The 14,129-nt window shown below is 47.5% G+C and overlaps 1 pseudogene; it reads left to right on the forward strand.

The window, feature by feature from the left end:
* Nucleotides 1-976: 976 nt before the first annotated feature.
* On the forward strand, nucleotides 977-2,530 carry LOC105712202 (ADP-ribosylation factor 4-like; annotated as a pseudogene).
* Nucleotides 2,531-14,129: the final 11,599 nt, after the last annotated feature.

Consider the following 14,129-nt stretch of genomic DNA (forward strand, 5'->3'; position numbering starts at 1 on the left):
GGCAGAGTGAGACCCCCCATCTGAAAAAAAAAGACAGGTAACCCCCACTCAGTCTCAGTCTTCACATCTGTAAGATGGGTACAATAAATAAGTACCTTGGCCGGCACAGTGGCTCACGCCTGTAATCCCAGCACTTTGGTAGGCCGAGGCAGGTGGGTGACAAGGTCCAGAGTTCGAGATTAGCCTGGCCAACGTGGTAAAACCCTATCTCTACTAAAAATACAAAAATTAGCCAGGCATGGTGATGTGCACCTGTAATCCTAGCTACTCGGGAGGCTGAGGCAGGAAAATCGCTTGAACCAGGGAGGGGGAGGTTGCAGTGAGCTGACATTGCACCACTGCACTCCAGCCTGGGAGACAGAGCAAGACTCTGTCTCAGAAAACAACAACAAAAAAACAACAAAAAACAGCCTGGCACAGTGACTCACACCTGTAATCCCAGCACTTTGGGAGGCTGAGGCAGGTGGATCACGAGGTCAGGAGTTCGAGACCAGCCTAACCAACATGGAGAAACCCTGTCTCTATTAAAAATACAAAATTAGCCAGGCATGGTGGCTCATGCCTGTAGTCCCAGCTATTCAGGAGGCTGAGGCAGGGGAATCACTTGAACCCAGGAGTCAGAGGTTGCAGTGAGCGGTGATCATGCCACTGCACTCCTGCCTGGGTGACAGAGGCCCTGTCTCAAACAAAAGAGGCAGTGGAGAAACAGGCATAAAAAATGCCACTGCGGCCACTGTGTGACATGGCACAGCCAAAGCCTAGAGTCTAGCCATCGCCTGGCAGTGCTTCGCCTGTGAATTCCTGTCCCGGAGCTTCACTGACACAGCGTCCAAAGAGATGCTCCTGCCTCCCTCTCTCTTCCTCAGCTCTTTCTCTTCCCTCGTTCAGTTTGCCTGGAGTGCGTCAGGAGAAAGCGCGGGGCTGCCCCCAACCCCTTCTGCTGCTGCTCATCGCCAGGACCACTGCCGCCGTGGGCCTCACCGTCTCCTCCCTCTTCTCCCGCCTCGGCGAGAAATAGATGCACATTTTGATGTTTGGATTGGGTGCTGCTGGCAAGATGACCATTCTGTATAAACTGAGGTTAGGGGAGATAGTCACCGCCATTCCTACCACTGGTTTTAACGTGGGCATAAACGGGCATAAAAAATGTTGCCGTGGCCAGTAGAATATAAGAACGTTTGTTTCACAGTGTGGGATGTTGGTGGTCAAGACAGAATTAGACTCTCTGGAAGCATCACTTTAAGAAGACTCAGGGTCTTAGTTCTGTGGCAGATAGCAATGATCCTGAAAGAATTCAGGAAGTAGCAGATGAGCTGCAGAAAATGCTTCTGGTGGCTGGGTGCGGTGGCTCACATCTGTAATCCCAGCACTTTGGGAGGCCAAGGTGGGCGGATCATGAAGTCAAGAGATTGAGACCAGTCTGGCCAACATGGTGAAACCTCATCTCTACTAAAAATACAAAAATTAGCTGAGCGCGGTGGCGTGCCCAGGTACTGGGGAGGCTGAAGCAGGAGAACTGCTTGAGCCCAGGAGGTGGAGGTTGCCGGGAGCCGAGATGGTGCCACTGCATTCCAGCCTGGCGACAGAGCAAGACTCTGTCCAAAAAGAGAGGGAGGGGAAGGGAGCAGAGGGGAGGGGAGGGAGGGAGGGGAGGAGAGGAAGGGGAGGGAGGGGAGGGGAGGGAGGGGAAGGGAGCAGAGGGGAAGGGAAGGGAGGGAGGGAGGGGAGGAGAGGAAGGGGAGGGAGGGGAGGGGAGGGGAGGGAGGGGAAGGGAGCAGAGGGGAAGGGAAGGGAGGGAAGGAGGGGAGGAGAGGAAGGGGAGGGAGGGAGGGGAGGGAGGGGAGGGGAGGGGAGGGAGGGGAAGGGAGCAGAGGGGAAGGGAAGGGAGGGAAGGAGGGGAGGAGAGGAAGGGGAGGGAGGGGAGGGGAGGGAGAGAGGGGAGGAGAGGAAGGGGAGGGAGGGGAGGGGAAGGGAGGGCAGGGCAGAGCAAGGCAAGGCAAGGCAAGGCAAGGCCAGGCCTCTGGTAGATTACTTGAGTGGTACAGTGCTGCTTTTTTCTTTTTTCTTTTTTTTGAGATGGAGTCTTGCTCTAGTGCCCAGGCTGGAATGCAATGGCACAATCTCGGCTCACCACAACCTCTGCCTCCCGGGTTCAAGCAATTCTCCTGCCTCAGCCTCCTGAGTAGATGGGACTACAGGCGCGCGCCACCACACCTGGCTAATTTTGTATTTTTAGTAGAGTTGGGGTTTCTCCACGTTGGTCAGGCTGGTCTCAAACTCCTGGCCTCAGGTGATCCACCCACTAAAGTGCTGGGATTACAGGCATGAGCCACCATGCCCGACAGTGCTGCTGCTTTTTGCAAACAAACAGGATTTGCCAAATGCTGTGGCCATCAGTGAAATGACAGATAAACGAGGGCTTCAGTTTCTTTGTAACAGAACATGGCATGTTCAAGCCACCTGTGCAACACAAGGAACTGGTTTGTGTGAGGGACTTGACTGGCTGCCAAATGAGCTTCCAAAACGTTAAATGACACCAGATATCTAACCAAGGACATGTTTGATAGAATTGGTCTAGGCTTGTTACAACAAAATTAGTTTGTATCTTGGTTATTAAACAGTATCTGGGCCTGGTTTGGGCAGAATATGAAACTTATTTTGTTGCTAATTATTGTTTACCGAGTATAGTATTGCTATTGAGCAATATGCTTGGTTTTAAAGAAATTCTCCTTGGGAAAAAAGTATTCTCTTTTAATTTTACTTCCCATAAGCCTAAATGCCTGGACCTAGCTATTGTGAAACCTTTAAATAAATCCATTTTGAGTGTTAAAAGGTTATGATATTTAGAAAACAAATAGCAAAATAACAGAAGTAAATACTTCTGCATAAATAATTATATTAAATCTAAATGAATTAAATTCTCCAAGTAAAAGGCAGAGATTGACAGAATGGATTTTTTAAAAAAAAACCAGCATCTAACTATATTCTGTCTGTATATAAGATACTCACTTTACAGTCAAAAAACGAAATAGATTAAAAGTAAAAGTATGAAAAGATATTTTATGTAAACAGCAACTGAAAGAGAGCTGGCCTGGCTATACTTATATCAGACAAAATAGACTTTAAGACAGAAATTGTTATAAGAAATGAAAAAGAATATTATATAATGTTAAAATGCTCAATGCATTAAAAAGTATATAATAATTATAAACATCCATGCACATAACAGCAGAGCTCCAACACAGATGAGCAAAAACCAGCAGAATTGAAGTGAGAAACATTAGTCCAGCAGTAATAGTTGGAGACTTTAACACTCCATTTTCTCTTCTTTTCCTTTCTTTTCTTTCTTTTTCTTTTTTTTTTTTTCCAGACAGAGTCTCTGTTGCCCAGGCTGGAGTGATCTTGGCTCACTGCAACCTCTGCCTTCTAGGCTCAAGTGATCCTTCCAGTCTCCCAAGTAGCTGAGACTACAGTTGCATATCACCATGCCTGGCTAATTTGTGTGTGTGTGTTTTTTCTAGAAATGGGTTTTGCCATGTTGCCAGAATGGTCTCCAACTCCTAGGCTCAAGCAGTCCACCTGCCTCGGCCTCTCACAGTACTGGGCTTACAGGCAGGAGCCGCTGTGTGTAGCCAGCACCCACTCTGTTTGTTGTTGTTTTGTTTTGTTGAGATGGAGTCTGGCTTTGTCACCCAGGCTGGAGTGCAGTGGCACATCTTGCCTCACTGCAACCTCTGCCTCTTGGGTTCAAACAATTCTTCTGCCTCAGCCTCCTGAGTACCTGGGACTATACACGTGTGCCAACACACCTAGTTAATTTTTGTATTTTTGGTAGAGACAGGGTTTCACCATGTTGGCCAGGGTGGTCTTGAACTCCTGACCTCAAGTGATCCACCTGCCTCAACCTCCCGAAGTGCTGGGATTACAGGTATGAGCAACCACACCCAGCCGCCACTTTCAATAATGGATAGAATACCTAGACATAAGATCAGCAAGGCAATTAAAGACTTGAATAATACTATAAACCAGCTAGACTTAGCAAACATATGCAGAAACTCCACCAAACAGCATAATCTGTATTTGTCTCATGTGCACATGGAACATTCTCCAGGACAGACTGTATGCTAGTATTATGGGATCTTTGGGGTGTTGCTTTTCTGACTGGAGACCTCGGTGGCTGGTGGTGCCATTGCCCAAGTTTTGCTCAGGCCCCTGGGCTCGTTCTGCCCACTTGGCCTGGCAGGCTGTGCTTGGCTCACCCTACAGGCCTGGATCCCATGCCTCCAAGGGAAACTGGAATCAATCATGGAACAGTGAGGGGTGTGAGTGAGCGTGGGGTCCAGCCACTGTATGGTCAGAAACGCCGGCTGCTGTCATGGGGTGAGCAGCTCCAGGTGCTGGCACAGGTGCCACTGCAAGCAGCTTCCTTGGCTGGCACCAAAGAATGTGGTGGTGGCTGGAAGCTTGGAGAACCAGGAACCACAGGGCCCCAGAGAGGGAGTCACAGCCCTGGCTTGGGACCTCCCAGGTCCGGGCCCCCAGAGGGCTGCGGCTTTTCTCTCCTCTTCACCTGCAATATGGTGAGCAAGGGGGGTGTTTCCCGTGTTTGTGTTACGGCTCTTTTAGCCTCGCCATTTGGTGGGTCCCAAGTTCTTGTCCTGCATCCAGGAAGAAAGAAGTATGCAGAGAAGTGGCGGGGTGAGCAAGACAAAGAGGAGCTTTAGTGAGTGTTAGAACAGCTCGGAGGAGACCCTCAGTGGGCAGCTCCTCTCCGCAGCCGGGGTGTCCTGATGAGCGTTCAGCTCTCGACAGAGAGGGCAGCTCCTCTCCGCAGCTGCTCGTCCCGTCATCTCCGCATTGTCTCTCTGTCCTTTCTTTGAGTCTGGGTGAATCCAGGGTTTTTATGGGTGTTGGAGGGGAGGAAGTGTGTGCTGAGTGTTTGATGTGCAGCCATGGATGGCCATGCACAGGCCCAGGGAAAAGAACCACGAGTTCCCCCTCTGATACGCAGGACTCGCAGCCTGGCCTGTCGTCACTCTCCGCACTTCAGCCTACCCCAACTTGAAGGTGGGGCTTCACCAGGGACCCGCCCACGACCCGCCCACTTCCACCCAGGAGCCTATCTGCCCCCTGCCACTGTTCATGGCACCCAGGCTGTTCATGCCAAGGGGCAACCGCAGGCCAGTGCCAGGCTGTCCTCAGCACCCCCGGCTTCCCTCCCATGCTTATCAGCACCCAAAGTCCAGAGGGGACCAAGCAGCAGGGGGCTGGCATGTCAGCGCTGCTCCCAGCATGTGTACACCTGGCCGGGCTGTGACAGTGCCCAGGCTCAGTCCCAACTTTGCTCCAAGATCAGGGTGGGCGCCAACAGCCGGGAGAAGCCAGGCAGCGGGAAAAGGCATTTCCAAGCCTGCGTGGGGTAGGGGGCCTTCCCAAGCCCCCAAGCACACACAGGTGCCTGGGTCAGAAGCTGTGGCAGGGCAGCTACAGCTGAGCGTTCCCACTCTGGGCAGCCCACCGCTGCCACAAAATGGCCACAGAAATGTCTCTGTAACTTTTAACTGCAGTGGCGAGATCTCGGCTCACTGCAACCTCTGCCTCCCAGGCTCAAGCTATTCTGCCTCAGCCTCCCAAGTAGCTGGGACTACAAGCACCCACCACCACACCCAACTAATTTTTTGTATTTTAGTAGAGGCGGGGTTTCCCCATGTTGGCCAGGCTGGTCTCAAACTGCCGACCTCAAGTGATTCACCCACCTCGACCTCCCAAAGTGCTGGGATTACAGGTATGACCCACCATGCCCAGCCTCAATAACTTTAAAAGATTAAAGTCAAACAAAGTATCTCATCTGAACGTAATGGAATGAAGCTAAAAATCATTAATAGATGGGAAATTGGACAATTCAGAGGTATGTGGAAATCACAAAGAAGAGATCACAAGGCGGGCGGGGCGTGATGGCTCACGCTTGTAATCCCAGCACTTCCAGAGGCCGAGGCAGGTGGAGCACTTGAGGTCAGGAGTTTGACACTAGCCTGGCCAACATAGTAAAACCGCATCTCTACTAATGTGGGTAACCCCCCATATAGACACCGAGGAATGAGAGCTAAGCAGAACCCTGGCACAGTTAGGGCTTGAGGAATATCTCACTTTATAGTGTTACTACTCAGCTATTTCCTTTTATATAATCCTTTATACAATCATATATTAGTTTATAGAAATAGGGCTTGAAGAATTCCTTTATATAATCCTCTATATAATCATATAATAGTTGATAGTATGAGTGCCTAAAGAATATTTCCCTACATATATATATATATATATATATATATAAAATTATATCTTAATTCATAATCGGAGAAATGCCTAGAGTGGACACAGTGCAGAGCATGAATTAAGGAATAAGCAGCTTATAATCGGAGGAATGCCTAGAGCAGACACAGTGCAGAGCATGATTTAAGGGAAAAACAGTTACACCAGGACAAGAACCCATGGCCCAGGCGGCAGCGTTCAGTATCGTAAAGATACCCGCCATATGGCAGGCTTGGGGCGAGAGCCACTCCTCCTGATAAAGGAGTTGTAGGACCTTGCTCCAGTTCTTGTGGAGGGCTGCCCTCAGACCGGCAATCCACCTTGGTGACTGTGAACTTTATCAGCTCTTGCTACGGTGCTGCTTGAAAAGCATCTTCCCATTGAACCCATTGGAAGCTGCCAGAAGGTGGCGGTGACCTTGACAGCTCTGTCACTGCTGTGTGACTTAAAGCATCCCCCTATAAATCTTCTTAGAAGTAGTTTCCAATAGATAGAAGTATTGCACACTGCTCCCCCTTACTGCACACGGCCCTTGCCTTCGTGGGAAAGGGCCCCTTGCTGCGCACTGTCCACCTCCTGGCCTAGGTGACCTAATGGGGGTGGACCCCATGTTTTATTGCTCACGACCCTATTACAATCTTTAAAGATGATTTCACTCACTGCTCTGCCCCCTAGCCTATACACAATAAATACTCATGCTTCTGGACATTCGGGGCCTCGCCTGACTCTGCTTATAGGTGGCGTGGTCCCCCGAGCCCAGCTGCATTTTTCTTGTACTTCTGTGTCCTGTCTCTTTATTTCTCGGATCCTGCGCCTCAGCACAGCATAAGGCTCACCCCACTACCCTGTGGGCACTCAGCCCTACATCGGGCTCCCAATGTGCCCTACAACTAAAAATAAAAAAAATTACCCAGGTGTGGTGGTGCACACCTCTAATCCCAGCTACTTGGGAGGCTGAGGCAGGAGAATCACTTGAACCTGGGAGGTAGAGGTTGTAGTGAGCCGAGATAATGCCACTGCACTCCAGCTTGGGTGACAGAGAGACTCTGTCTCAGTTTAAAAAAAAAAAAAAAAAAAAAAAAAAAAAAGGTCAGACACAGTGGCTCACACCTATAATCCCAGCACTTTGGGAGGCTGAGGTAGGCGGATCATCTGAGGTAAGGAGTTCAAGACTAGCCTGGCCAACATGGTGACACTCCGTCTCTATTAAAAACGTAAAAATTAGCTGGGCGTGGTGGTGGGCCCCTGTAATCCTAGCTACTCAGGAGGCTGAGGCAGGAGAATCGCTTGAACCCAGGAGGAAGAGGTTGCAGTGAGCCGAGATTGCGCCATTGCACTCCAGCCTGGGTAACAAGAGCAACTCCGTCTCAAAAAAAGAAAAAAAAAAATCTAGGCCTTCATGGAGAAACATATTGTTGAAAAAAAAAAGAAAGAAAGAAATCAGAAGGGAAATTAGAAAATACTAGTTGAAGTTAAACAAAAATACAATATACCAAAACATATGGGGTGCGTTGAAAGCACTGCTCAGAGAGAAATTTACTGCTGTAAATGCCTACAGTACAGAAAGAAATATCACAAATCAATAACCCAATCTTCTACCTCAAGGAACTTGCATTAAGATTAAACTAAGATCAAAGCAAGCAAAAAGAAGGAAATAATAAAGATTAGGATGAAGACAAATGAAATAATGGAAAACCAATAGAATAAAGAAAAGTAAAAATCTGTCTTTTCAGGAAAAAAAATCAACAAAATAGACAAGCTGACCAAGAGAAAGAGAGAGGACTGAGACTACTAAAATCAGGAATGGAAGTAGAAGCATTCCTGTTGACCTTACACCTGCAAGAGGGATCGTATGAGAATGTTACGAACAACTGTGCCAACAAGTTAGATAACCTAGATAAATAGACAAATTCCTAGGAATACACAAACTATTAAAACTTACTCAAGAGGCTGGGTGCGGTGGCTCACACCTCTAATCCCAGCACTTTGGGAGACTGAGGTGGGCAGATCACCTGAGGTCAGGAGTTCAAGTCCAGCCTGTCCAACATGGTGAAATCCCGTCTCTACTAAAAATACAAAATTAGCCGGGCGCGGTGGCACATGCCTGTAATCTCAGCTACTCAGGAGGCTGAGGCAGGAGAATTGCTTGAACCTGGGAAGTGGAGGTTGTGATGACCCGAGATCGTGCCATTGCACTCCAGCCTGGGTGACGGAGCGAGACTCCATCTCAAAAAAAAGAAAAAAAAGAAAACTACAGACTAATACCTTGTATAAATATAAATGCCAAAATCCTCAACAAAATACCAGCAAACAGAATCCAGTAGTATATTACAAGGAGTATATGCCATGACCACATGGGATTATAAAAGGGTAGTTATTTTTTATTTTTATTTTTTTCCTCCCTGCCTGAAGGGTAGTCCAATGTATGAAAATCAACTAATATAATAGGTCATATTGAAATAATGACAAGAAGGAGAACCCACATGGTCATGTGATGGGCTGAATTGTGTCCCCAAAAATGTATGTATTTATTTATTTATTTAATTTTTGAGACAGAGACTCACTCTGTCACCCAGGCTGAAGTGCAATGGTGCAATCTGGGCTCACTGCAACCTCCACCTCCCAGGTTCAAGTTAATTCTCTTGCCTCAGCCTTTTGAGTAGCTGGGATTACAGACATGCACCACCATGCTTAGCTAATTTTTGTATTTTTAGTAGAAATGAGGTTTCACCATGTTGGCCAGGCTGGTCTTGAACTCCTGGCCTCAACTGATCTGCCTGCCTTGGCCTCCCAAAGTGCTGGGATTACAAGCATGAGCCACTGTGTCTGGCCAGCCCCTAAAATTTATATGTTGAAGTCTTAACCATCAGTACCTCTGAATGTGACTGTATTTGGAGACAGTGCCTCTAAATAAATCATTATGTTAAAATAAGATCATTAAGCTGGGCCCTAATCTAATATGACATGTGTCCTTACACAAAGAAAAAAATCTAGACACAGACATGTACAGAGGTGAAGACATAGGGAAAGATGGCTGTTTATAAGCCAGGGAGATAAGTCTCATAAGAAATCAATCCGAGGCTGAGCACAGTTTCTCATGCATGTAATCCCAGCACTTTGGGAGTGCTGGGCAGGAGAATTGCTTAAGGCTAGGAGTTCATGACCAGCCTGGGCTATAGGTTAGACCTTGCCTCTACAAAAAAAAAAAAGTTTAAATATTAACCAGTCATTGTAGGACATGTCTGTAGTCCCAACTACTTGGGAGAGTGAGGTGGGAGGATCACTTGAGCCCAGGAGTTCAAGGATGCAGTCAGCCCTAATTGCAGCACGGTGCTCCAGCCTGGGTGACAGAGTGAGATGGAAGGAAGGAAGGGAGGGAGGGAGGAAGGAAGGGACGGAGGGAGGGATGGAGGGAGGGATGGAGGGAGGGAGTCCCTGAACACACTCTCTTGCCTGCGACCATGTAAGATGTGCTGTTGCTGTTCCTTTGCCTTCCACCATGGTTGTGAGACCTCCCTAGCCATGTGGAACTGTGAGTCCATTAAACCTCTTTTCCTTTATAAATTACCCAATCTCAGGTATGTGTTTGTTGCAGCATGAGAATAGACTAATACATTGTGGTACTGGCACAAACATAGATATAAAGATCAATGGAACAGAATTGACAGTCCAGAAATAAACCATATATCTGTGGTCAGCTGATTTTTGACAAGGGCACCAAGACTATTCAATGGGGAAAAATAATCTTTTCAACAAATGGTGCTATAATAACTGGATATTCACATGCAAAAGAACGAAGTTGAGGCTGGGCACAGTGGCACATGCCTGTAATCCCAGCACTTTGGGAGGCAGAGGTGGGTGGATCATTTGAGGTCAGTACAAGACCAGCCTGGTCAATATGGTGAAACCTGTTTCTACCAAAAATATAAAAATTAGCTGAGCATGGTGGTGCATGCCTGTAATCCCAGCCACTTGGGAGGCTGAGGCAGGAGAATCGCTTGAACCAGAGAGGCGGAGGTTGCAGTGAGCTGAGATCGTGCCACTGCACTCCAGTATGGACAACAGAGTGAGACGCTGTCTCAAAACAAAACGAACAAACAAAAAAGAATGAAGTTGGGCTAGGTGATGTGGCTCATGCCTGTAAGCTCAGCACTTTAGGAGGCTGAAATGGGAGGACTGCTTGAGTCCAGGAATTTGAGAACAACCTGGGCAACATGGTAAAACCCCCATCTCTCTCAAAAAAAGTTTTTTTTTTTTTTAAAAAAGAATGAATTTGGACCCTTACCTCACACCATAGATATAAAAATTAACTCAAAATGGATCAAAGACCTACATATAAGAGTGAAAGCCATAATACTCTTAGAAGAAAACATGGAGATAAATCTACAAGACCTTGGATTTGACAATGGATTTTTTGGTAGTAAAGTAAAAGTTGAAGCAACAAAAGAAAAAAATTGATACTTTTTTTTTTTTCTTTCCTGAGATGGAGTTTCGCTCTTGTAGCCCAGGCTAGAGTGCAATGGTGCGATCTCGGCTCACCGCAACCTCTGCCTCCTGGGTTCAGGCAATTCTCCTGCCTCAGCCTCCTGAGTAGCTGGGATTACAGGTGCGCACCACCATGCCCAGCTAATTTTTTGTATTTTTAGTAGAGACGGAGTTTCACCATGTTGACCAGTATGGTCTCCATCTCTTGACCTCGTGATCCACCTGCCTCGGCCCCGCAAAGTGCTGGGATTACAGGTGTGAGCCACTGCGCCCGGCCCAAAATTGATACATTTGACTTCATCAGAGTTAAAAACTTTTGTGCATCATATCAACAAAGTGAAAAGACAACCCAAAGAATAGGAGACAGCATCAACAAATTATATATTTGATAATGGCATAGTATCCAGAATATATAAAGAATTTATGCTTGTGATGACATTATTCTGGATATAGGGCAAAAGAAAAAAAAGAAAAAGAAGAAGAATTTATGCAACTCAACAGCAAAAATACACAAGAAAAAATGCTCAACACCATGAGTCATAAATGATGTGCAAAATCAAAGCCACAGTGAGATTCCACTTAACACCCTGTAGGATGGCTGTAATTTTCGAAGAAAGGAAAATAAGTGTTGGCAAGGATGTGAAATTATAAGAGCCCTCACGTATTGCTGGTGGAAATGTAAAATGGTACAGTCACTGTGGAAAACAGCTTGGCAGTTTCTGAAAAAGTTAAACCTGGAATTACCATATGACCCAGCAATTCCACTCCTAGATATTTCCCCAAAACAACTGAAGACAGGTGCTCAAATAAAAACTTGTACAGAAACGTTCATAGCAGTATTATTCATAATCGTCAAAACGCAGGAAAAAACAAACGTCTATCAGCCAATGAATGGGTAAACTAAATGTGGTATATCCTTATACAACAGAATAGCACTCAGTCGTAGAAAGGAGTGAAGTACTGACACATGTTACAACATGGATGAAGCTTGAAGATGTTAGAGGCTACATGAAAGAAGCCAGGAACGAAAGACCACATCTTGTATGGTTCCAGTTATATGAAATATCCACAAGAGGCGAATCCATAGAGAGAGAAGGTGGATTAATGGTGGCTCACATCTGTAATCTCAGCACTTTGGGAGGCCAAGGCAGGAGGATCAGTTTAGCCCAGGAGTTAGAGACCAGCCTGGGCAACATAGTGAGATGCTGTTTCTCAAAAAAAAAAAAAAAAAAAAAAAAATTAATCCCAGCACTTTGGGAGGCCGAGGCGGGTGGATCATGAGGTCAAGAGATCGAGACCATCCTGGTCAACATGGTGAAACCCCGTCTCTACTAAAAATACAAAAAAAAAATTAGCTGGGCACGGTGGCGCGTGCCTGTAATCCCAGCTACTCGGGAGGCTGAGGCAGGAGAATTGCCTGAACCCAGGAGGTGGAGGTTGTGGTGAGCCGAGATCGCGCCACGGCACTCCAGCCTGGGTAACAAGAGAGAAACTCCGTCTCAAAAAAAAAAAAAAAAAAAAATTAGCCAGGCATGGTGGTGCATGCCTGTGGTCCCAGCTACGCAGGCGCCTGAAGTGGGAAGACTGCTTGAGCCTGGGAGGTTGCCAGGAGCTGGGGAGAAGAGAAATGGTAAGCGTTAATGGGTATTGGGTTTCTGTTTAGCGTGAAGAAAATGTGCTGGAATTAGGCAGAGGTGATGATTGCACAACATTGTAAATATGCTGGAAGTCATTAAATCATACACTTTAAAATGATTAAAGTGGCAAATTTTATGTTATGTGAATTTTACATCAATAGTAAGATTTTTTAAATTTATTTTGTTTTTAGAGACAGTTTCTTGCTCTGTCACCCAGGGTGAAATGCAGCGGCAAAACCACAGCTCGCTTCAGTCTCGACCTCCCAGGCTCAAGCAATCTTTCCACCTCAGCCTCCTGAGTAGCTGGGACCACAGGCATGCACTACTATGCCCGATTAATTTTTTTTTTTTTTTTTTTTGAGAGACAGGGTCTCACTATGTTGGCCAAGCTGGCTCTAACTCCTGGGCTCAAGTGATCCTCCTGCTTTGGCCTCCCAAACTGCTGGGATTACAGATGTGAGCCGATACACTGGGCCCAATAATAATTTTTTTCCCTTCCCTTCCCTTCCCTCCCCTCACCTCCCCTTCCCTCCCCACCCCTCCCCACTCCTACCCACCCCCCCACACACACAGCTCGTAGCTTTCTCAGCCCCCTGCGTGTCCCCAGTGCTTGGCACCAATGATGAGCTCAACACACAAGGCTTCATGCCCAGCCCTTGCCAGGCAGCAAGGGGGAGCATGAGGAGCAGGTAAAGTTACTGGGATGGGACACAGGCTCATTTGAGGAGACTCTTGAAGCTCTTCGAGTCGGTACTTTAAATCTAGGCCAAATTGTAGATCTATACCTTCTCTTAAGAAGGAAAAGACATTGCTGCTCATGTCCCCTGCACTTCCTTTCGGGCACGTCTGCATTTTGGGGGATGGGGAGAGTGATGCTGACATGACGCTTCTCTGAAGTAAGTAGGGGAGTGAGACTGTGCGAGCGTGTGTGTGTTTGGGGGTGGGGGGAAGAGAGAGAGAGAGAGAGAGAGAGAGAGAGAGAGAGAGAGAGAGAGAGAGAGAGATTGGCACGAAGATGCTGTCTTCCTAAGAGCCTCGGGACAGAACAGGAGGTAGGTGTCAGGAGAGAGAAGGTGAAAGGAGAGGTGGGGTCCTCATAGCTGCCTCTCCTTCCTGGGGCGAGTGAGGCACAGCACATTCAGGACCAGACAGCCCTTCCCTGCTGCAGCCCTGGACTACCTTGGATTCCACATAGCGGCTGCTGTTTCTGTCCCACCTTATGTGAGGAAACCACAGGTTAGAGGAGATGTGTGTGGGTGGGTGTCCGAGCCAGAGCTGGGCACGGGCTGGTGCCAATGCCCATGGGCACAACCATTAGGCTCCCTAGCCTTGTGCCCATACCTACAGGGTTGTGCACACAAGTCAGGGAGTACACAGAAGCCAGGAAGTTGCAGGTTAAGAAAGCGGTCAGAAAGTGGACACAGTCATGGTGACCCCTAGAGCTTTGCAGAGCTGGGGTGACATTGCAGAAGGAGTCGCAGCCCTCCTGGTCTTCCTAGATGCCCTGCCTTTTTGGGCCCCACTTGTGCCCAGGGTCATTCAGGATAGTGACACCAGCCGTAGCCGAGAAAGAATGGAGGACAGACACCTGCCCAAGAGTGTCACATGCTGTGGTGAGCCTAGGCCCAGAAAGACACCCTCCTGGCCAAAGATCATGTTTCTACTCATTAAAAAAAAAAAAAAAAAAAACACCTTTTA

This window comes from Aotus nancymaae, unplaced genomic scaffold, assembly GCF_030222135.1.
Source record: "Aotus nancymaae isolate 86718 unplaced genomic scaffold, 86718_ANA_hifiasm-v0.15.2.pri h1tg000158l, whole genome shotgun sequence".
In the NCBI taxonomy this organism is placed as follows: Eukaryota; Metazoa; Chordata; class Mammalia; order Primates; family Aotidae; genus Aotus; species Aotus nancymaae.